This window comes from Corvus cornix, chromosome 8, assembly GCF_000738735.6.
Source record: "Corvus cornix cornix isolate S_Up_H32 chromosome 8, ASM73873v5, whole genome shotgun sequence".
In the NCBI taxonomy this organism is placed as follows: domain Eukaryota; kingdom Metazoa; phylum Chordata; class Aves; order Passeriformes; family Corvidae; genus Corvus; species Corvus cornix.
In genome coordinates, this window is record NC_046338.1 from 1643804 (window position 1) to 1667334 (window position 23531).

At 49.4% G+C, this 23531-nt stretch overlaps 1 protein-coding gene and 1 long non-coding RNA gene across 2 annotated transcripts in view; both read left to right on the plus strand.

Annotated features, from left to right (window-relative positions):
* The first annotated feature begins 1298 nt into the window (after nt 1-1298).
* LOC109145908 lies at nt 1299-8844 on the plus strand. The gene is made up of 2 exons (XR_002047591.3): nt 1299-1570; nt 7560-8844. It is a non-coding gene; the product is annotated as an uncharacterized LOC109145908 (long non-coding RNA).
* A 5865-nt stretch (nt 8845-14709) lies between these two features.
* Nucleotides 14710-23531, plus strand: part of JAK1 (Janus kinase 1) — a 44629-nt gene continuing 35807 nt past the window's right edge. The window contains exon 1 of the mRNA XM_039555663.1: nt 14710-14760. The gene's annotated coding sequence lies outside the window, so the exon portion shown is untranslated. The remainder of the gene's footprint in view (nt 14761-23531) is intronic.

Below are 23531 nucleotides of genomic sequence, written 5' to 3' on the forward strand. Positions count from 1 at the left end.
AGCCGGGGGGGACCCACGGGGGACCGCGACCACCGCGGCTGCAGCCTGCGGGTACAACCTGTGGGTGCCCCGCCTGCGAACAGCCGGAAAACAGCTGTGGGCGTGCAACCTGTGAATGCACAGCTGGAAAACTACAGCCCGGGGAGCTACAACCTGTGGATGCACAGGCGGCGCGCACACACAGCCTGGAGATGGTGCGCAGCCTGTGAACAGGCTGGGAGAGCAGCGTGCAAGAGCAGCCTGTCCCCGTACAGCCTGTCCCCGTACAGCCTGGCACACAGAGCCTGGCACACAGAGCCTGGCACACAGAGCCCGCCGTGCCCAGGGGCTGCTCAGCGCTGGTGACACCGTGGGGATGCCCGTGTCACTCCGTCTGTGTGACTGCGTGTGTGTGGCTCTGTGTGTGTCATTCCTTGCGTGTGCGCGTGTGTCACTCCCTGTGTGTGCCCGTGTCACTCCCTGTGTGTGCCCGTGTCACTCGCTGTGTGTCTGTGTGTGACTCCCTCTGCGTGTGCGGCTGCATGTGTGTCTCCCTGTGTGTGCGTGTGTCACTCCGTGTGCGTGTGTCACTGTGTGTGTGTCACTGTGTGTGTGTGTCACTCCGTGTTCGTGTCACTGCGTGCGTGTCACTCCCGGCGCTGTCCCGGCGGGCGCTGCCCTGTGTCCGTGCACGACCGTGCCTGTGCACACGCGTGTCATACGCGTGGCCGCCGCTGCCGCGGACACCGCGGGGGCCGTACCGTGCCCGTACCGTGCCCGTAGCGGGGCCGTGCCGGGTGCGCGCTCCCGCGGGTGCCGCCGTGCCCGCGCTCGGGGGCGCGCGCCGCTCCCCGGCCCCCTCCCGCCCGCGCGCGCCCCCGCGCCGCCCCCGGAAGCGGGCGCGGGTCACGTGGGCGCGCGGCGCTGCCATAAACACGGCAAGATGGCGGCGCTCACGCCGCCCGCCCGCCCGTGCTGCGTCATGTCGCGCCCCGGCCCCGCCGCGCCCGCAGGTGGGTCCGGCCCGGCGCGGCCCCGGGCACCGCGGGGTGGGAGGCCGGCGGCGGGGGGAGCGGGGCCGGCGGCGCCGGGCGCGGCGCTGCCCCGTGGCGCACTCGCATTTTCAGGGGGTGCGCGGGCGGGGCCGCCGCCCCCCCTGCCCCGGGCGGGTCCAGGCGCTCCTGAGGGGCGAGCGGCGCGGGGGGCGCCCCCCGGGCTCCTGCGGGCATGGGGGGGATCCCGACCCGTCCCGTCCCGACCCGTCCCGTCCCGCGGCTGCTCCACGGCTTTCCCCCGCCCCCGTTCCAGGTAAGCTCGGGAAGCGCCCTCGAAGCAAAGTTGGGAGGGAGCGGCGGGGGCGGCCCGGGCTCCGCCACCCCTCAGAGCCTCCGTGCCCGTCACCGCGGCCGTGTCACCGCCCGTCACGCCGCTGTATCCCCGTAACGAGCTGTTTGTTTTCTTTCCTCTTCAGACTCGCCGAGATTTGCGTTCAAGCCGCGCTGAGGAAGATGGAAATGAGGTTTGCTCCCCACACGCCTCATGAGCCCGTATAGGCTGAGAGCAGCTCGCAGCGCTGGAAGATCCTCGACCCGTGCGTAGGGGTGGGGAGGGACAAGCGCTGGGGCTGTGGGCAGGGAATGTCCCCAATCCCATCGCTGTGATGCTGAAGGAATTTTGGTTCCTATGAAACAAGTGAAAAAATGTCACCAGCCCCAAAGGGGCAGGAGGTGGAACTGGAGTTTAAAAACCAGCCAGGCCAGCTTAAATGGGTTTCAAAGGTGAGAACTGGCAGCAGACACTGGAAAGTAGAGGGTTTTTTTTTTTTAAAAGTGTATGGAAATATGCAGGGCCTTAGCAACAACAAAAACAAAATTGTGTGCTGGACTCCAAAACTAATGTGGCTTTTGCTGAAAAAAAGGTGTTTTTTTCCAGATAAATGGAGAACCTACTTAAGCTTTCTGCATCAGGTCTCTGTAGCTTTAGTCTGGCTGAAGCAAAGCAAAAATCAGTGTGTGTGTGTGTATGTGAGATGCAAGACAACAAACTGTATTTGTATTGGGGCAAGAGCTGGATCCTCCAGAGAAAATGGCACCAGCCCTAGGAATATGGGTGTAACTCCAACAGTTGGCTGTGCCAGAGGGTGCTGGGGAGGAATTGTCCACCCTCTCCATTTAATACCATGATAAGTAACTGCTGGAGCACAGAGTAAAATCCTGATAGAGTGATCAAAGCATGTTTGAATTGTAAAACAGTGATTCTTCTCTCATCGCCTCAGCCTGTGAAATGTAGAATTCCCAATCCTACACTTAAGCCATGCCACTGAAATCACTAGAATTCCTCACCTGGAATACCAATGGTGCTGTGAAGACACCTCAGAGTGAGAGCCAAGGGCTCATTGCTCATGCAGCTCCTTTCCTTTTCAAAACCCACCGTTGCACGGACAGAATTCATTAATATTTTTAGCAAGTTTTTGTTGTGCCTTCCTAGCAACAGCCAATTCCTTAATGATTAATCCACAAACTGTGGCAAATCCACAAGTTTGGGGATGCATGCTGAAGTCATCTGTGCTGCCTTACGTCAGCATTGCATAATCTGTTGACTGTCCCCTTTTTATGTAATGTATGTTTGGAGTTTGTTTTAAAATGTACAAATGTTTTTTTCCCCTGCGTGCTGCTCCTCCGATATTCCATGTTTGCCTCTCCATTGCCCTCTGGAGTTGCAAACTTGTAAGGCAGCGTTTTCATGGCTGGATCCAGCCGAGTGTTGCGTGTTTCTCTCTTTAAAACAGCTTCTGGAACATCTCAGCACCTTCTCTTTGCCAGGTAAGTTATTTAGAGTGATAAAAAAAACCCCACTTCTGGAGTTTCTGCTTCCTCCTGGTGGAAACATGGAAGCTTTTTGTGCTGCTCGAGTCCATCGACATCATAAATGGACTTTTATTGGAACCTTAGTAACACATTAACTTTGGCGACATAAAACCGTTGTGTTTTTTTAAACTCATTTCAGAACTTGATGTATCCGATTTCCTCAGGCAACGTGAGGGGTGTAGAAATTGTTTTGTGATGTTTTCAGGAATGCCTGTTTTTAGGGAAAAAAAGACAAAGAAGGTAGAGTTGCAGAAATACACAACAAAGTGGGGCGTGGAGAAATAGTGCTGTGATCTTTTCAGCAGTGCCTGTTTTTAAGGAAGTGAAAAAACGGGGGAGTAAATACAGGTTGATGGCAGCTTATAATTTAACTTATAATTAGTGGGATTGTGTATTTCAAATGTTTTTATGTGGATTTGATGACCTAAAAATGCCAACTCAGACACGCCGTGGCCCCTCTTTGCTTCCTGCAGTTGCAGCCCCTGTGAGTGTAGCTGGCACTGGGAGCTGCTCCTCTCAGAGGGCACGGGGAGGATCTGCCATGCTGGCTCTGGAGACACATGTGCCAAACTCCAGATGATCCCAGTGAAGGTGTGGGATGGGCTGGAAAATCCCAGCTCCTGGCAGCAGGAGCCTGGTGGGCTCAGGGCACGGTGCTGGTGCCGCCCTCGGGGTCGTGCCCGTGGTGATCCTGCTGTCCCAGAGTGGCTCCTGCAGCTTTCCTGGCTGGCTGCCACTGTCCCCACTGCCTGGCTGCTCCCTGACACCCAATACTTGAGCAGCATGAGCAGAGTGCTGCTGGCTGGCTGGATTTAAGGGGGAGAAAGGGCTGCCCCTGTGTAGAAGGTTGGTTACCCTTTCTCCATTAAATCCAACGTGGGTGGATTTGCCCAGAAGAAGCTGCTGCTTAAAACCACTTTGAGCTGTGCTGCAGAAGCCACCGTGGTCATTAAAACAACACTAATTATGTGGATAATTTCCTAGAGTGAACCTCAGCTGCAAAGCCACTTTGTGTTAAGGCTCCTGAGGCTTTCACCTGTGGGGTGACGTGGGGTGACGCGGGGTTTTGGGGACACTGAGGGAGGAGGACACCAAGGACTCGGCAGTGCCACGGAGGGGCCAATGACTGCCAGGCTGCCCTGGCTCAGTTATCACAGTGCTGATGCTGTCTCTTGTAAAGGTACAGTACTGTGATAACTGAAGGATGGCAGCCATCTGAGCTTCACGGCATCCTGGGGCCACCAAACCCACCATGTGCATCGTCCTGCTCCACTGGAGTGTGCTCGTTTCACCTGGAATAAATTGGCATAAAAGCCAAATTCGTTTCAATAAAATATTATACACTTTGCCTCTTTATTGGCTGTTTCATCTCGGGAGGGCTTCCAGAAATGCTGTGCTTTGGAAGCCTTCAGGAATGGTTCCCAAAGCAGGGTCCTGTGCAGCCTGGTGAATATTAACCCACAGAGGGGCTGCTCAGTGGGGGATACTTGGTAACAGAACAAATGATTCTGCAGCAATAGAGAAAATGAAGCACTCTTAAGATACTTTTTAATATTTTTTGATAAAGATACCACAGTCTAGGCTGGCTACTGTAACCCGTAGGTCTCCCCATGGAAATAAGCGGTGGGACGTGGATTCTTTCAGATAGTGAGTTAGTGATGGAGCTGGGACAGTCCCTTGCAGGGTTTCCTCCGGGCTTTTCAGCTTAGTGGGTGGGAGACTGAATTTCCTGGGTCATTTTTACAGCGATGTCATCAAAATCCGTGGAAATGAGGCGGTTTTCAGGGAGCCTGTGCTGATCTTTGTGCCACGGGAGTTAACTCTGCAGTGCTGGGACACGACAGCAGAGGGGCCCCGCGGGCCGGCTTGTGGTGAGAGTGTGAAATCCCAAGATTTTTTGCATAAAGCAACCGGAACCCTGCAGAAATGTTCGTGCAGCGCCTGTTTCCCAGATCCCTGCCCTTCCCCGAGGGACAGATGGCATTCGGGCTGCGAGGCTGATGCAGCACTTTCCAGAGGTCACTATTTGTTCTGATCCTGACGTTCGGAGTGGTCATTGACCCAGTGGTGTTTAGACTCTTCGGGGCTGGATAGTTCATGTCCAGCCAGGGCTTTGCCCTGTGCTTCCCTGCTGCTCGGGGGAGAGGACAGGGATTAGCCCCGAGATGGTAAGGAGATGGTATTTTACTTCCCTGCTCCTCACTGGAAGTTTTTGGGGCCAGCCCGGCGGGGTCGGGGCTGTGCAGCCGTGATGGAACGTTTTGCTAGCCTGCGTCACTTAAAGGGGGGAAATTATTACTGGTGCTGTGGCAGAGGCTCGAGGCTGGTTCTGGAGGAGGGCTCTGCCGCACCAGGAACTGCAAACGATAAAAAAAGACATCCTGCTACCAAGAGTTTAAATTCTAGATTAAAATCTGAGCAGAGTCAAGCCTCAGCTTCCTCTTTCTGAAGGCTACAGGCACCCCTTGAGCAGGCAGGAATGTGCTTATCCCAAAAAGGAGCACTGGTCATCTCTGCATTGGCTGTCCCACAGCAACACTGCTGTGCTCCTTGCCGTGCCACACTCCCATTCCAGGATGAATGGGAGAGGAGGAGCTGTGGGATCCTGGAGATGGGAGCATTTGAAAGCTCCCAGGCTGCCCGGGGCTCTCTTTTTACCTATTTCTGGATCCAGCAGGTGCTCAGGGAACGAGCATCCCCTTTCCTGGGAGAAAAGCAGGTGCATCCAGCCAGGTCCTCATGGTGCTGCCCCAGGGACAGCTCCAGGTGCTTCCTGATGGAAACAGTCAGGGTGGTGACTCCTTAGAGAAACCATAAAGTTCTTGTCCTTCCCACAGGAAGCAAGATAACTGCTCAGAGGCAGATCTGAGGTTTGTTATGGATCGGATCCAAGGATACAGTTGCTCACCTGCCAAGCCATGGCTCAGGTTTGGGGTTAATGACCAACCCGTGTTGTTTTTAGGGATGTGCAGCAGAGCTGTGCATGGGAAACATATCTGGGGCTGCTGAACAGGGCACAGAGCCTGCCCCAGTGACTTGTGCCTCTCATTTCCTGTCACAAGAAGCACGGCCTTGAGCTCTGGCATGGGACAGGAACTGAAGCACTGGCTGTGCCTCAAAACATCACCTCTCCAGTCAGACTTACTGGAGTTTATGTCCCTCTCTAGCACGGTGGACAGGGAGTCCATCTCTTTTTCCTGTAGCTTCCTACTGATCTAGGCACAGGACAGACTGGTGGGTTTGCTGTCCAATGTTGCTGCACAATCTCAAAGTCTCTTGGCAGTAGAGCACTTCCTCCCACCAGCATGTTAAAGCAAGACGTAAACAGCCTGCATCCAGTGATACAGCCTCAGAAACAAGGTCCCTGAGGAACATCCTCTCTCTGATAAAGCTTTCTGTGATTCCTGGGATTGATCCCATGGCAACGCAGTTTCTCGTGCCGTGTTTCAGCTGCTGTTCCAGATGGGTCTGTTCTTACCCAGTGGTTCTCAGGCTTTTGCATCAGGAAAGTCCCTTTTCCCATCTGGATGCCGCCGCCGCCTTCCCACCCACGTTCCGCATGAGGAGAGGAGCAGTTCTGCTCCTGTGATGTCTCCTCGGGGCTGTGAGGCTGCAGACAGGAACGGCTGGTCTGCTCCTGGCTCCCAGCCACAACTCAGCCTTTTAAGGGTGGGAGCTGCTGCTCGGAGCAGCCTGGCCCTTCTGACAGCAGCAGGATAAAAAGCATCCATTGTCTGCAGGCACTCAGCCTTGAAACCAGGTGAAGATGTTGCCTTTCCCCAAAATTAATTTTCTTTTTTCCAAATGTACCTTCTATTCCTCTTGGACTAAAATAAAAAGAATCCTCCCCAACAGAGCTTCAAGCACTCAGTCATTTCAAAGTCCAGCAGTGCCCCATATGAGTCAGACTGGTTTAATTGCTGCTCATTCAGATCTTCTCCAGCTTAGTGCAGACACTTGAACTTGAACTTTAACCCAGACCTTCATGATTAAACATCTTTACAAACCGAGCAGCCTACTCACAATGTCCCCATGCAAATATTAGATGTACCAGAAAATAGGTTTATGTCTGGTTAAGCAATTCCTCAGCGTGAGCCTGCAGATGTTGGACAGAGTGTAATGAAGACTCTGCTGAAGTCTGTCTGTACTGTCCTGTTTTTCCCTGGAACTGGGAAAAGCAGTGCCCAGGAGCAGTGTGGGAACAGAGGATGACACAATCCCTTCTCCTTTCTCCATAAGATGTTTCTGCCTGTATCTCACATTTTGGAAACAGCTGCTTGCTGAGTTGTTGGGTTATATGTAAACCCTGCAGTTTGTCATTAGCTTGATTCACCAAGGGAAGCTGTAACTTTATTTGATGGCTGATCGGGACAAAAGTACTCAGCAGGAGCTGAGTGTTCCAGTGTGGTGCAGTAGCAAAGTTACTGCTGTAATTTCTGTATTGGGGCAGATGAGAAAGCCAGGATTGCACAACTTGGTACATAATCTGCTCTTCATAACATTTCACAGGAACAGGAGAGGTGCACAGACCCACATGTGGATTAATACACTCTTATACAAGGCCTTTAATTGATATTGGCCCAAAGTTATAATTCTTCTGGGAGTGATGGAGCCAGAGGAAAGACCCCTCTCCTCCAGAGGGCTTTGGCTCACAGCTGTGCTTCAGTTTATAGATGAAATTCTAATCCAAATCTCAAATTCCTTTGACTTCAGGAGCCTGAGAGCTGCAGTTCGGGTTTTTTGATGCACAGGGATGTGCATCTGCCACTGGAAAAAGCCTCTTTCAACCAGAGCAGAAAACAGAGGAAACCATGAGGACTGCTTGGGTTTTTCCTTGGATCTTCTTAAGCCAGGCGCTGCAGCCTCACCTGTAGCTCAGGACACGCCAGTCCCCAGTGCTGTGCCCACATAGGGTCACTTTTTAAATTAAGGCAAATTTGCTCAGATTTGATTCTGGACAGCAGTGCCAGGGGAGCCCAGAGCTGGAGCCCATGGGTTGGAAGGGTGGAGAGGGCAGGGGGTTGTCGGTGCTCCCTCTGCCACCTCCTCCCCACGGTGAATGTCAGAGCTCTATTGACTGCCCTCTCTTTGAATTAACTCCAGGAGCAGGCAAAGTACACTGAATAATTCAGGAGAGATGTGTTTAAACATTTGCACAAGCTTCAGATTCCTCCTGCCTAAAAATAAGTCTGGCAGAGAGCAAATGGTTCCTGGTCAAGGTGTTGGTGAATGGACAACAGAGCTGTGGACCCCATCCCAGCACCCAAGAAGACCCCATCCATGGGTCTTGTCCCTGCTGCTGGGACCAGCCTGGCGCTGATGGTGGTGGAAAGTTCATGAGCTGAGGGCTGCACACACAAGGGCAGCACCAGCACAGGCAGGTTTGGTCTGCTGGTAGCAAAGAGCCCTGGGGAAAGGGCTGGTAGAGGAGCAGGGGAGGTCAGTGAGCATCAGGGGTTTAAGTGCTACAGGGAGAGCTGTTTTCCGTGGTGGGATTCTCACCTCCTGAATTTTTTTAAATGAGCTTAAGGAAAACACACAAGAAAAAGGTGTCAGTGTTTGAGCAGAAGTGATTCTTCCAGATGGAAGTGGATGAGGAGGAGTCAGTCCTTTTCTCATGGAAGCACGGGCTGTGCTGGATGCGATGGACAGATCACAGAGACAATGTGAGAAGCTCCATGAGGATGTTCCTGATTTGGTGTGTTCCATATGCAAGCAGTTTCCTGAAACACGTGTGCTCACATTCCCTGAGTGATAAAAAAGTCACATGGTTGGCTGAGCAAAATCTCCTCGCTGTGCAGAGCAACCACGTCTCCAGCATCCAAAACCTTGCTGCATCCTGGTTTGAAATGTATCCAGGGGACTCTGGAAATGAAAATTTCCAGAGGTTTATTGCTAATTAAGCCTAATTAATTTTGGATGTAAATGTACCAAGCTTCTGTAGTTGTGTTTGCAGCCCCATTAAAGGAAATCTCATGGGTGTTTTATCTGAAAATTATTAGAGGAACAAGGTCTGTTTAGTTTCTTCTTAGACTATGGACTTCTCACTTCTTCACCACTTGAACGCGGCTAAGTTAATATCGCAGCCTTTTAAAACAACTGCCTGAAATACAAGAGGAAATGAGGAAAACAGAGAGATGGGAGAAAATTCCTACACTGCTCCTCACCTCCATAGGTTTCATGGACTGGAGTGGTAACATCAGCTATTTCCGACAGATTTTGTGTTGCAGCCTGGATGTTCTCAGTAGGTTTGAAACCCATATCCAAGTGCACTGTGACAATTCTGCTCTTAATGTGTGCCATTTAAAGGCCAGCCAGGATGACAGAGACCAGCCAGAATGTCACATTTCTCTGTCTCTAAGATCCTTGACACTTTTCTTTTTCCTCTTCCCACACCTTTCCACAGCAGCTACATGGTCCTGCTGACTCCATTCAACCAGCACAGCAGGACTGGGGCCCTCAGCTCATCCCTAATGCGAAAAAACTCCACTTTCCTCCAGACTTGGAGCTTGTTTGCCACCCTGCCTGTATTTCTGAACCCTCTGTGCCATGATGAACAACACCCTTCCTGGGAACACAACCTTAATTCCCAATCTCCTTATGACAGAGGGAGGGGGAATATGGTGAAGCCCAGCTCAAAATGCTGCTTTGTAACCCAGACTGAGGAACTGGAATTTCCAAAAGTGCACGTGAGAAAAACAGCAGCAGCAGAGTGAGCTTTGGAATTTGTCCAAGCATTAAAGATTTTAGAAATGCTACGTGCTCTATGTCACATGTGTCCCCCTGAGTGGGACGGGGAACCTGCAATGCTGGGCATGACCTGAGAAATGCCCCAGCCATGTAAACAAGCTCTGGGGTATGTGGACAGAGAGGGACATGATCAATATTGTATCATTTTGGTGACAAACGTGGCGTTTCTGATCCTAAAATATTTAATTCCTGCTCTGGTTGAGGTCACTGCTCTGCTTTGTCCCCTCCTGTGCTTTGTGCCTCTCCACCAGCACATTCCAGTTCAGTAAGTTCTAAACTTACCCTTATAAAAGCCAGCTGTTGCACATACAGCTTTTTCTGGGATATGTATATCTCTCCCAGAGAAAAAGCTCCATATATATCCATAAATACCTGTGGACGTGGAGTCAGTCTATGAGCAGGAGCATTGTCTAGCTCCAGTGGTGTGGCTGGCAGACAGCCAGGCAGCAAGTGGGTACCTGTGAGCTGTGCCAGCACCAAGCTCATCCTTCTGGAAAGGGCTCTGCTGGGAAGTGGATGAGCTCAAGAAAACGCATTTGAGCTTCTGGGCAGTATTGATCTGTCTTTATGTATTTTATTAATCTGCTTGAAGCATAATAAAAACGTGCTCATGGAATGAGTTGGAGTTCAGAGGAGGGGGAGCCAGAAGTGGGGTTTGGAGCTGGCCACCATCACCATCTTCATCCTTTGCAGCTGCTCTAGAGCTCGACACAAACCCAGTTTCTGCTTCCCAACAAGGCAACAGAAGGGATATTTTTCAGCAGAGAAATTTGGGGAAAAAAAATGAAAATAAAGCTGTTGGTTTGGTTTGGTGTAAGAACAGTGAACAAGCAGAAAGATGTCAATGGGAAAGAGCAGACGATGAGGGCAAGCAGCAACATGAACACGCCTGCTGCAGGGTTGAGACACAGCAGCAGCATCTTCCCACTCCCCAGCTTGGAGCAAAGTGAGTGAACTCCATCCCCCCGGCCAGGAAAGTCGGGAATAGAGCTCCTGTCCCACCTCCCACACACGGCTCTGGCAGCTCGCTCCAGCCCTGCCCAGGAAATCCCCCTGCAGCATGGTTGTGGCACCCTCGGAACAGGGGCTGCTCTGCGTGGGCAGAATCTAATCTTCTTTGTGCAAAGTACCCTTGGACTACCGACATGAAGTAGCTCTCCTTCCACAAACTGAGATTATTCGCTTTTAAAAAAAGGGTTGAGCCACATCTTCAGAAGTATTTAATTACTCGGAAGCAATTCACACCTTCCTGGTGTCTCAAAATAAATTCTCTCACTTGCTTTTCCAAGCAGAGCCCTCTGAAAACAGTGTCACCAGCGGGGTTTCACGCATGTTCCATGAGCACAGGAAGCTGAAGATAAATTCAGCAACAGATCAGATGTAAAGAACTTGTGTACTTGGGTGTCTATTTATACAGCTCCTGTGCCAGTCCCACGAGTAGCCAGGGGCCTCACAGGCTCTGCGATATTCCGTGGGGATGGGGTGCAGTGGTACCCACCACACCCAGCTGAAGGGGTGGTTTGGGACACCCAGGGTTTGCCTGGGTGAGCCCCTCCACCTGTGCTGCCCCAAAGCTGCTCTTCCTGGCCCTGCATCCTGGCTCCTCCCCATCCTCCAGCATGGGGAGAACCAGAAATAAAATTAATAAAATTATTTCTAATTTCAACACCAGTCTGCAGAAGCGCACAAGGGCACGGAGTTGTTCTCAGAATGCTCTCAAATACTACTACAGGTTAAGGAATTTTACATCCCTGTTTACTCATCACACTGAGCCTCTGACTTCATTGCATCCTCCTGAATTTTGCTGATACGAGTGAGGAGAACCAGGCCTCAGAGTTACTGCCAGGAACAAATCAATGACAAACTGGAAGTGCTTAGCTGGTGTTAAATCACCTTTATATAAAGGTCCTGTCAATCCCAAGCTGATGCCATTGGTGATTTAAAGCACTTTACCATATGCCCCTCACTGTACCTTGAAATACAATGAAAAAAAAAGCTTTTAAAACATTTATACATTTTAAAGTAGAGTGTAAATATCCCATTTCAGAGGCAAAGGTGAAGCTTGAAATCAAACTGCAGAGTGGGCAAGTAAGGGATAATCTGTGCATCCATCCCTACCCTTTAAAGAAGGCTACAAGAGAGAATTTGTTGGAATTTAGCATGATTTTTAAATCACAAATGCCAAGACAGTCAGATCTCATGTTCTGTATTTTGCCTTTTATTTTTTTGGTGGAGAATATCAGTGAATCGTGGAATTTGCAAAATAAAGAAGGATGTAAGATACAAGATACTTCTTCAGATGTGTCGCTGCACCCCAGTAAAGTACTTGGAGGGAAAAAAAGAGATTTATTTTTATTTATTTACTTTTCTGCAGCTCTTTGCAAGCCTGTTCTCTTTCTAAGCAAGAAACAAAGTCAGCCATAAATACAGATGATTAATTCCTTACAGAAAACTACTTTAAGAGTTTTAATACAAAATTACATCCTTCCCATAGGCTGGAATGTGGTGGTAAACGCAGAGAATTTTGGGTGTAGGTTGGAAATCTCCCCCTGTTATTAACATAGTTCTTGGAGGAATTTTTAGAAGCACATTGATTTCATCCCAGTTTCGTGTCACAGAACGATGAGTAGAAATCAGCAGTGTCCCAAAATCAAGGAAAATAAGGCAGAAGCTCATGTAGCAGACGGGACTGGGGAGACTGGACACACGATTTCTGTGAGACTCAAGTGCCAGAGGAGCTCAGCCCCTGTTTTTTAAAGTGAGGTGTGGGAGAATTTAATTCTCGCTGAAACACGTGGCCTTTGGGAGCCTGGGTCATTCCTCGTCCTGGGCATGGATTTAGATGGAGCAGAGGTAAAGCTGCTCTCCTGACGAGCAGCCCCAGGCTAAGCCCCTTATGCAATCCTTCGTCACAACCTCGGCTGGGCTGTGCTTGGCAGCTCTGAGCTCCCGGATTTAAGGACCTTTGCAGCATCAGTTGCCGTGCTGAGAAACGAGTTCTGCCTGTGAGGCATAAATAATAAAGATCTGGTGTGGTTTGCAGCATGAAAACTCACCGAGAAAACTGATTTTATCCTTATCCAGGCAAAGCCATGGGAAGGGCTGGTGAGAAGGAAAGAGATTTGTTGGAAGCAGCCCCTGCAGGTAAAATGTGGGGAACAGGGAACAAGAAAAAGTCAGGCCTGGGAACCATGGTACATCCACACGTATGGGAATGTTAGGGAAAAATCCTTCCCTGGGAGGGTGGGCAGGCCCTGGCACAGGGTGCCCAGAGGAGCTGCGGCTGCCCCTGGATCCCTGGCAGTGTCCCAGGCCAGGTTGGACAGAGCTTGGAGCAGCCTGGGACAGTGGCAAGTGGCAGGGTGTGAAATGAGATGATTTTTAATGTCCTTCTAATCCAGATCCTTCCATGATTCTATGATTTGCACTGTTTAATCTCTCTCCTTCCAACCTCAGGCTCTTTTCTAATCTCGAGATTACCAAAGGGGTGGAAATAGGGTGAGGCTCCAGTGCTTTCCCACAGCACATGGTTAATCCAGACCAGTGGCCATGTAGCTGAGGAAAAAGGTTAACGTGGTGCAAAATCATCCAAATTACACCCAGCTGGTTCCCTGACAGCTGTGGAAACAGGTGGGGAAGGGCTGGCTTGATTCCTCTTGGGGGAGGGAAAAACCAGAATCCGTTATGATCTGGCTGTGGTTTGTGAACTACAACCACCTGGACATGTGCACTCCCAGACCATCAGCACCCAACTCCCAGGTCGATTTCCTGGAGAAAAGGGTCAAAACTCAGAATTGCTGAGGCACAAGGTAGATGAGCTGGGGCAGAGCAACTGTAGTGGTGTGTAAACACTTCAGAACAGCAAGGGGCCTTTCACACCTGGTGCTGCCACGCGAGAAAACCTTGATACAATGATGTCAGTGTGCTTAGTCTGAGTTACATGCAGGGGACACATTTATCAGGACAGGATTTTAATGACCTATTCGTCTTTGAGGACAATTCCCCCATAAGGCAGCAGCAGCTTGACTCTTCTGTCAGAAGAAAATGCCAGATACGTGTGGTGTGTGGGAAGCAGGGGCGAATGATTTCATTGAACTGAATCATTTTCTTACTCGTTTTACTTCCACTTGTGCTGTTTCCTGTGACTTTGACTAGAGTTTGAAACCGCAGTGAAGAAACTGGTTTCTTTTCTGTGCAGACAGGGCAATTGTGAGTGTCTCCTCATTTCAGCGTAAACACCGAGTTGTTTACACCGGCTCGTTCACATCGGCATGAGAATGGAAATCAGGTTGTGGCTTTGTAAAAGATGATCCGAACACACCTGACAGGAGGCTGCAGCCCGGTGGGGGCCGGCCTCTTCTGTAACCAGCAATAGGACAAGAGGACGTGGTCTTAAACTGTGCTAGGGCTGGTTTAGGTTGGACATCAGGAGGAATTTCTTCATGGAAAGGATGGTCAGGCCTTGGGGCTGTGCAGGGAGGTTTGGAGTCCACATGCCTGGAGGTGTCCAAGCAATTCCTGGCCGCGGCACTCAGTGCTCTGGGCTGGGGACAAGGTGGGCAGCGGGCACAGCTTGGACTCGATGGTCTGGACGGCTTTTCCAACCTAATTAATCCTGTGATTCTCTAGCTCAAACCGCACCATGACAAACTCTGGGCATCTGCGGAGGTGACAGCCACAGCCTCGGCACTGGGGTGGGGAAGAACACTCAACTCCGGCACTGTCCGAGCGGTGACAGAGGAGTACCACAGAGTCGTGGCACGGTTCGGGTTGGAAGGTGCGGTCCCCACACACGGACCAGACCCACCCCCCCGCCTCCTGGCACGGTTCGGGTTGGAAGGCGCTGTCCCCACACACGGACCGGACCCACCCCACCGCCTCCCCCCCGCGCTGCCTCAGCCGGGGCGGCCGGGCCCAGGCGCCTCCTCAGGGCGGTCCCGGTCCCGCGCATGCTCCGCTGCGGCCTCTGCCGTGCCGGGACCGCCGCCCTCCGCCGCCGAGCGCCGCGGGCCGCTCCCGCACCGTCCGGCTCCCGCACCGCCCGCACCGTCCGGCTCCCGCACCGCCCGGGCCTCCCCGCGACCGCACCGAGCGCCCCGGGCTGCCCCGCACCGAGCGCCCCGGGCCGCCCCGCGGGGCCGCCCCGCCGGGCGCCACGGCAGCGGTGAGTGGGGCCGGACGGGGGGAGCCGGGGAGGGCGGTGCGGGCGGCGGGCGCCTTTCCCGGGGAGGCTGCGCGGGGGCGGTGTGCGGCTCTCCCGGCGGCCGCGTCCCGGGCTCAGCGGGGCGGCCGCTCCCGGGGCGCGGAGCCTCCGTGTTCCCCTTATTCGAGAGGGTGCGGAGCCTCTGGTTCCCCTAAGCCAGGGGGTGCGGAACCGCTGAGTTCCCCTGATCCGAGAGGGTGCGGAGCCTCTGGTTCCCCTAAGCCAGGGGGTGCGGAACCGCTGAGTTCCCCTGATCCGAGAGGGTGCGGAGGCTCTGGGTGCCCCGAGCCAGGGGTGCGAGGCCGTGCGGGCAGCGCCGGGCCGGGCAGGGCTGTCAGAGCCACGTTTCGGCCTCGGCACGGCGGGGCGGGGGAGGCCGGGGCGGCGGTGGAAGGAACAGCGTTGAAACAGCAGCGGTTCCGGCCGCCGGTGGCTTTGGAGGAGTTAAAAATCTCCCGGAGCCCGTGGGTGAGCGCGGAGCCCTGTGAGCTCTCTGTGCTGGGGGAGATCCCGCTGCCTTCAACTCCCGGGCAAGCGATGGGCTTGGGACAGCTGATGGTGTCCAGCTGTCGGTCTGGCAGCTGTTCCTCTGTACGGCATAGAGACATTCTGGGACATCTTCCACCCCCCTCTGCCCCTTCCCTCACGGGAGGTAAGTGACAGCTGTGGCGGGTCACCTGTGGCTGGATCTCCATCAGCCCGAAGGATGCGCAGGGATGTGGAGCAGGGAGCCTGGCAGCGGGCAAGATGTGCCGACTGTATGCCCTTGCCAGATGCCTAAAACATCATTCTGCTCTGTGTGTGTGTGCAAAAACTTTTGCTGTTTTGGATAATGGCAGGGAGTCGTAACTAGATTGGTCTTTAAGGGCTCTTCCAACCCAAACCAATCTATGGTTCTCTAATCCCCTCCAGCTGGTGATTGTTAAAATCCGTGTATGAGGGGAACCAGGACACAAAAATCTGAAGCACACCAAGCCTGTTGCTAATAATGTAGATTGAGGGTAGAAAGGCAACACAGCAGTGGCTCGGTGTGGCAGGAGAGGATGGATCCAGCTCTGTTTAAACAGTCTGTGCTTAGGAGGATGCAGTGTCTGTTCTGAGGGATTAGCGATGGGAAGTCATATTTTGAGGCATGTCTAGAATGCTAAGTGCAGTGCAAGAAAACTTCGGGGGCTTTTTGTGATTCTTTTATTGGGGGAGGCAGATGGAAATAATTTGAAGTTGTGTCCATATTTAAACTTCACTCCAATGAACCCAACTTCACTCTTGGAAGATTCCCTGCAGTTTTATTCCCGAGCGGAGTGGATGTACTTTGGTACTGCTTGATATTAAGTTCAGTTTTGCCCTTATAAGGGGACTGGGAGGCATTTCCTCCTGGCACTTGTTTTTAAAACACACAGGAAGTTGCACCTTGATGTGGGTCTGTGTTAGGTGACACCGAGACAGGTGCTTTGAAATGCAGGGCCAGCTCAGGACACGCTCCTCTGGCTGAGCCAACGAATCTGTCAGGCTTGAGATGTTAAAAGTTTCTGATCACAAGCAGATGTTACAAATATTTTTGCCAGTACATTTTTAGTGATTCAGTTGTTAAGTATGTTGCTCATCTAAGTGTCACAGTATCTGCAAGCTGTCCCGAAGCCCGGTGGCACAATGTGTCTCTGGCCTTTGGGAAAGGTGATGTGAAAAGCTTGTAAAAAACCAGGGTGAGTGGATTTAAACTTGCAAAAGAATATAAAGACAGAACTGGAACAATTTTTAAGTCTGTGAACTCCTGGAAGGTTGTGCACTGCACGGTTCTTTCAGAATTGATTGCAAAGTGGCCTTTTCTGAGAGGTAGCTTCAGTAAGTGTTGAACTGTTCAGGAAGATGCTGTTTCTGTGTGTTCAAATTGTCTGTTCAATGATTTTATTTTAAAAAAATCGGGAAGCAAGATCTGGAGGGACTATTTAATGCTGGAACTTTGAAAAGCAAACCTTTATCAGCTGCATAGCAAAAAGCTGAAGTGCACCTGAACAGTCACTCGGGGGGTAAAATCAACTTTCCTTTTCAACTCATTTTTCCCTTGGTCAAACAAGAGTCAGCAATTTCACCTTAGTTTCATTCTTTTGCCTTACCTCTTTAGGGCTGGAATAAGGCAGGGTTCTTACAAGTGGTATAAATTCAGGAAGTTTAGACAGACATTTCTGTAGTGGTTTAGTCTTGCAAATAAAGACTGAATTCAGAGAAATGGGCTTCCCTTTTTTGTGTAGAGAGGAAAAATCTGTTTTCACAGGTAGCATCCTGACAGCTTCACCTCTTTCCCACCACCTGCTCCCTGGATTTGGAGGTGAAACACCTTTTTCTTCTACAGAGCTGGCCTCAGGTTCTTTGGCACCTTCTGATGCCTGATCTGGCATGAGGAAGAGAGGTTCAAAATCCAGCACCCAGATGGATAATCCTTGACTCTGTAGCTGTGTTGGGTGTGAATTGCAGCAGGGAAAGCTGCTCTGTTTTCATAAAATGGAAGGTGTTTGCGTTGTTTGGAGAGGTCAAAGCTTTCACACATAAAAGCAAACCCTTAGGACTGGTTTTATCGAGGTGTGAAAAGGGTTGTTGTGAGAATCTCTGACCCAGAAGGAAGCTTGAGAAGCCAGATTGTGGAAGGAACACCGAGTTGAGGCTTGGTTCCTGATTTGTCTCATGTCCAACAGCAATTAAAAATGACAAGATGTTTTCTTCTGGGTGAAAAATTGGCAATATTCACGTTGCTCTTTTGCAGCGTGGCCAACAGTTTGCAATTCAGGCATTATTCCTGTAAACACACTCAGAGTTGCTCCAGATCTTTGAAGCACTTAAAATGCAATTAGGTTTCAGGTATTGGTAGTGGCAAACACTTGCTAAATTGATAGAAAATGGCTTTTACAGTTCAAGCACATAATTCAGGCAGTTAATGCTGAGAGCTTTCCTGCAATAAAGCTTTTCATGGGCTGGAACTGCTCAGTTTTGCTGCCAGGGTGAGACAGATATGCTTGAACCTCCTCGAGAAGGAAAGTGGAGTCTTAAAAAAATCAGCATTTTGGGGTTTTGGCAGCTGAATTGTCACTTCCATCTCTCACTGTAGTTTCTGTGCAGAACATGAAGTGACAGATTAAGGGGGTTGTTCCCTTATTTGATGTCTTTAGCAGCACTTTGGGTATCCCATCCAGGAATTTGTTTTACACAGATCCTTCCAAAAAACTGAAACAGTGCTGAAAACTACTGGAAGAAGAAGTTGCTGATGGTTTTCTTGGGCAAAATGGCTGCAGTTTCTCTTGACTGAAATGGGAGAGGAGGAAGTACAATTTAGTGGTTTTAATGTCCTGGCCTGTTGCAAACAGGTGGATTTTTAAGGAACATGCCCAGACCCTTTCCTTCATGCTGAAGGGCTTTATAAAACTGAACAGTTTTGCTGGCTAGAGTAATTCTTTTTTTTTTTTTTTTTTTTTTCCCTTGAACTGGTTATATAAATATGACATAAGTTGCATAACTGACAGAAAAATTGAGCTGCAGGAAACTGGGAGAGCAGTCTCACATGGAAAAGTAAAGTCTGGACCAGTTACTCTGAATATCAGTAATGCCTTTTACACAGTGTGGGAGGTTTGATAAGTGATATTAATATTGTTCTCTGCATGTGATTATGATTCTGCCTTGAAACTGCTGGCACATGAAATTATTCTGTTTAAAGTATTCTGGGCTTCTTTTTCCCCCCTCTGGGATGTAAAAGGTAATCTAGGAAAGAAAGGAAAAGAACTGGAAGTTGAGGGAAAAGCAGAGGATTTATGCATTATCCTGAAATGTGGAGCAAAGTAGTGGTAAAAGCCTGGGGGGGAAAAAATGGGAGTTTTTATATGAGGAGGAACCAACCTGCAGAGTAAGGTGGGAATAAGCAGAGAGTAGGAAAATTGTTAAATTAAAGTGGTTTGGTGTTGCTGTTGGTCCTGCTTGGATCTGATTGCAAACAGTCTCCTGGAAATATCAAGAAGAAGCCTTTGCAAGGGGATTGGCTTCAGGAAACTCAGCTGTCATAAATCCATGTGTCTGGTAGCTTTGCTTTGTGATGCATTTTACTGCTACTCCTTGGAAGCAGGTCTGCTGCATAAAGGGGGCTCTGCTAATAAAGGGAATTCATCAGTTCAGTTCAATGCAGTATTCTCTGAATTTTGAAGCATGCAGGGTTTGCCATGAGCCAGGAGTTTGGCCCCAGTTCCCAAAGGCATAATTCCCTTTGAACACAAAATCTGACAACTGCTCTTCCTAACTCCTAAAGGGAATTTACACATTTCCTCCAACTGTGCTAAAACCTCCCTTGTTTGTAGAGCGAATCTGAGAGGGGCTTTGGCTTGTTAAGGCCTCAGAATATGAATATAGTTCAAATTTTTAGCAGTTTTGGACTCCAAGTGCTGTTTAGACTGTTCTTGTGTGTTTCCTGTCACTTCCAGCTATTCCAAGACTGAATGGAATCTGGCTTGCTCCTCGGGAGGCCCAGCTGGAGTTTAGCAGGATACTGAAATATTAAATTGTATTGTGATACTCCATAATAACACTTCAATATGGTGCATATTCTCTCAAAATGAGTTTATTGGTCTTTCACTGCAGCTCTTTTAAACCACTTCATTTTCCTGGCTGGAAGCTGACACTGAGCTAATATTGACCGATGTCATTTGGAACAGAAGAAAATTGTTGTTCAACTCAGGAAATCTGGGAAAAACCCTTAACACCTTGTTTGTGGAGGAGGAAAATGACAGCTCTAAACCTTCTACTTTCTTTAGATAAGGAAAATGGAGGAGACAGTGCTCAATCCATGACTGGGCAGGGGAGGGAGGAGAGGGAACACAATTTGTTTGTGTATGGACTCAGTTTTTCAGGAAATGAATTTGGCAGAAGTAGCTTTTATGTTCATTTTGAGCCACCAGTAGCACGGAGAGATACATTAAACAAAACAAGCCTGAAAAACCTCAGCACTTGGACAGTCTGAATGACTTCCTGGTGCTTGCCATCTGTAAATACCTGGCTCTGTTCTCCTCTGGATTTTACTGAAGTGTGATAACAAATGCAAAGCAGGTTTTTTTATTCCTGTGGGTTGTTTTGGTTGATTTCTTTTTTTCTTTTTATGAAGATGAAGTAGCTGTAGAGCACTAGATGCTTAAGGAAAAGAAAAAGGTATTAAAGGTACCATCTCAAGTGCTGCATTAGGCTCAGTCTTTTGTATTTAAATCTATTTCGCATGGGTTGGTTTTTTTGTCCCTGGAATATCAAGCTCTCACCATCTCAAGCTGGTGGCCTCCTGCATGGAAGAAAGGGGTGGCCACTCTCAGTGCTGAGGTTTTGAATCCAAACCAGCTGGAAGGTGGCATTGGCAGGTCACTTTGTGTGATGTTTTCTTGTGCACTCAGTGTTTCGTGTTTACTGAAGATGCACAAGAAATAACCTTTCATTTCCTGGACACTTCTGTATTTCGCTTTTCCTCAAAGTACGGCAAAGCAGTAAACTTGAAATTGCTGGGGCTGAGAGTTTAAAAGTTCATCAAGGGCCAGAGATCAGGGAGCCTGACCTGTGTGTATCACACCCTTGTGTCAGCCTGTCACAGCTTTGTCACAGCTTTGTCACAGCTCTGTCACAGCTCTGTCACTCTGTGCTACAGGAATTACCCTCCCTCTGGGGAAAAAAAAAATAAAAGGATTACAAGTTCACTGTTTGCCTCTTTGCTCTTTCCTGCTCTTGGCTTGTATTGCATTTATATATATATATATATTTTTTTTTTTTTGTATTGCATTTATTTTTTTTTTTTCCTTCTATCCTTCCTTCTTGTCCTTAATACTCAATCTGAAGGAAGAGAAAGGCACGTTTTACACAAATTACACTTTGGTAATGAAGTAGCAGCTGCAATTCCCAAACTTAGCTCGTGCTACCTTCCACTGTTCCTACTGGCAGTGTCTGTTTGGGCTCTGCAGGCTCTAATGGACACCACCTGCTCCTGAAATGGGGTTATAACCTTGTAACTTTTCTGTTAGGAACCTCAGGGCTTGGCTTAAATATCTTTTATTTCGCTTAGATATTGATCTGTAGAAGTCTCTTAATAACTCCAGGCCCTAAAGACAGGGAATAGTCAAGAGCTCATCCAGATTCTGGAAGGTCTAGTCGGAGACAAGGAAACTGTGTGGTCCCTGATTTTTGGTAGGATCCTAACAATTCATTGCCAAGGAAACCTGTGCTTGTGCTCGTTGTCCTGAGGGGAGCATCGAGGCTGTGTTTACTGATGATACAGAACAAAGCCCGGTGGCCTGATGGATGCATCCCATGGTGATGCAAATTGCTGGCAGGAGCTTTGCCAGCTGCGATTCTCCCTGGAAGCCTTTCTTTTACCACGTGGGAAAAAACCAACGTGTGTACTTCTATACCAACAATTGTTTTAGGAGGAATTCATGGCCTTGAACAACTTTCTTGTAGTTGTGGGGTTGATTAACAGAGGAGAGCCTGGGTTTGATTTCTCTGTCAAAGCCACACGGGGTAAGTGAAAGGACATATAGGGATAGCTGGCTTAGGGCTGCATTTTTACCAGAGAACAGCTATCTTCTGCCAAGTTAAAAAAAAACCAAACCTCCTGTGGGTTTTACAGTCCTTTCAGCTTCCTGCTCATGTGACTGACAACAGCCAGGCTCCAGCTATATAAGCAAATACAGCAGCAAACAGGCTTGGCTTAAAAAGAAAGCACCTTTTAAATCCTGAGTACTCACCCCGTGCCTGCACGGCCTTAAAACACCTAAAAGCTGAGGTGCTGATCAGATTAACTTGGCCCTGTGATTAACTCTTCACCCTTTGTTGGGATTGACTGAATGTTTACCTTGCAATTAAAGAGTGTGGTACCTCCAGGTTTAATCAGTGTGTTCTTAGGAGTTTGCTGTTGAATTAAGTGAAAAAGAAGCCAACATTTTGCTTGGCTCGTGGTGTGTGTGAAGGCAGGAGGCGGCAGTGCTGCTGTCCTTGAGGCCGTGGTTTCAGGAGGTTTCTCCTCAGCTCTGTGGGAACTTGGACACTGCTGGGGAAATCCTGCTTGAGGAGCACCAGCCTGAGCTCAGGTGGAGCAGTTTAGCTCCATCAGGCAGCGCGGTGTGCACAGAGTTGTTCTCCCCAGACTTGCCCCACTGCCTGGGCCTGGTGCTGTGTCCATGCATCATTTCCCGTTCCTACAGAACCACCCCCTCTCTCTGTACTTAAACTATTAATTTTATGTGACAAAGGCAGGACCTGCCAGCCTGTAAATCTGCCTCTGCAGGGAGAGAAATCTGCATCCTGCATCACTTTCACCTCTTGACACGACCTCTCATTGAGAGGTCCTTGATTTTGCTTCTTGCTTTGTCTGATGAACAAACTCCTTAGGACTTGTTCAATCCACTGTGTCCTTGTTGCTTAACTGCTTGATGAAGTTTAATTAGCAGTTAAACTGCTGTGCTTGTTTGTGTGCACACTCTGCTGGCTCCCCTTTGGCTCTGGAATTCTGTCCAAGCTCAGCTTTGCACACACGAGTTGGTGCCTACCACTGAAATTGAGTTATTACATAAAAAACTGGATTTCTCCAAGCTTTGTGGCGAGTTCAGACTTTGAAATACAGCTGAGATGCAAACCACTCTTCCTGGTAATTTCGCTGATATTGCAAAGGTTTTTGTTAAAACCACAACTTTTTCCAGCCAGAACCAGGGAAAAGAAGTTTTTTTGCCTTTTTCAGCTCACATTTTGGAAGCTCTTTAATCTGCAGTAGTTCTGCATTTAGGGCCAGGCCAGCTGGCAGACATGCACATGATCACTCAAAATGTCCCATCCCTGTTCTGCTGGGTGGGACAATTCCTTTTTTAACCCATAAACACTGGTAACCACCAGTGAAACAGTGACATCTTCACCAGGCTCTGTTGTACGTCTGCTTACAGCCACAGGAATTGTAGAAATGTTTTAGGGTATGTTCTAATCACCAAGTTATCCTTTAAAAACAAATCCTCTCTCTTCCACATGGTTTAGAAGTTTTCAAAATCAGTGGAGATGAGCAGCTTTCCCAGGCCATTTCAGGATATTTATTTATTAAAACCTGGTGTTGCTCAGTTCCAGACACAGGGAAAGTTGGGAGTGGTTAATTAGCAGGGAAAACTGTCATAATGATCCTTATCTTTTAAACAAATAACGCACTTCTGGTCCTATAAAGCCTTTCTACATGTCTGTACTCATTGGGAGGGCACAGCCTGAAACAGAAATGTGTAACTTATTAAATCCCAGCCAAAGGCTTAGGAAGCAGCTTCATATGTTATATCTCTGTGTGATAAAGCTTAATTTTTTAGGGTTTAGTTTAGAATCAGACTCTTAAGGATAGGGTTTAGGCCATGCCTCTGTAGAGAGCAAGGACGCCGCTCCATGAGGATCCCAGTATAAAATGGGCTAAAATGGGGTCATTCCCTTTCCCCCCATCTGTCTCAGCCTCATCCACAGTCAGGGGTGAGCTAGCAAATGAGGACAGGAGGGAAAAGTTCCTTTTTGGGAATTTGACCTGGGGAATCAGCTGATGTGGAGGAGCCCAGTGTGGTGGGCGCTCTTCAGCAGAACTGGTGACTCAGAATTGTGTGTGAAGTTGGCTCTGGTTGGAGTTTTCAGGCTGAGCCTCACATCATTTTCTGAGTTTCCAGCTCAGGTTTGTCTTCCTCGTTCAATTTGCGTTTGATCCTGATCATTTC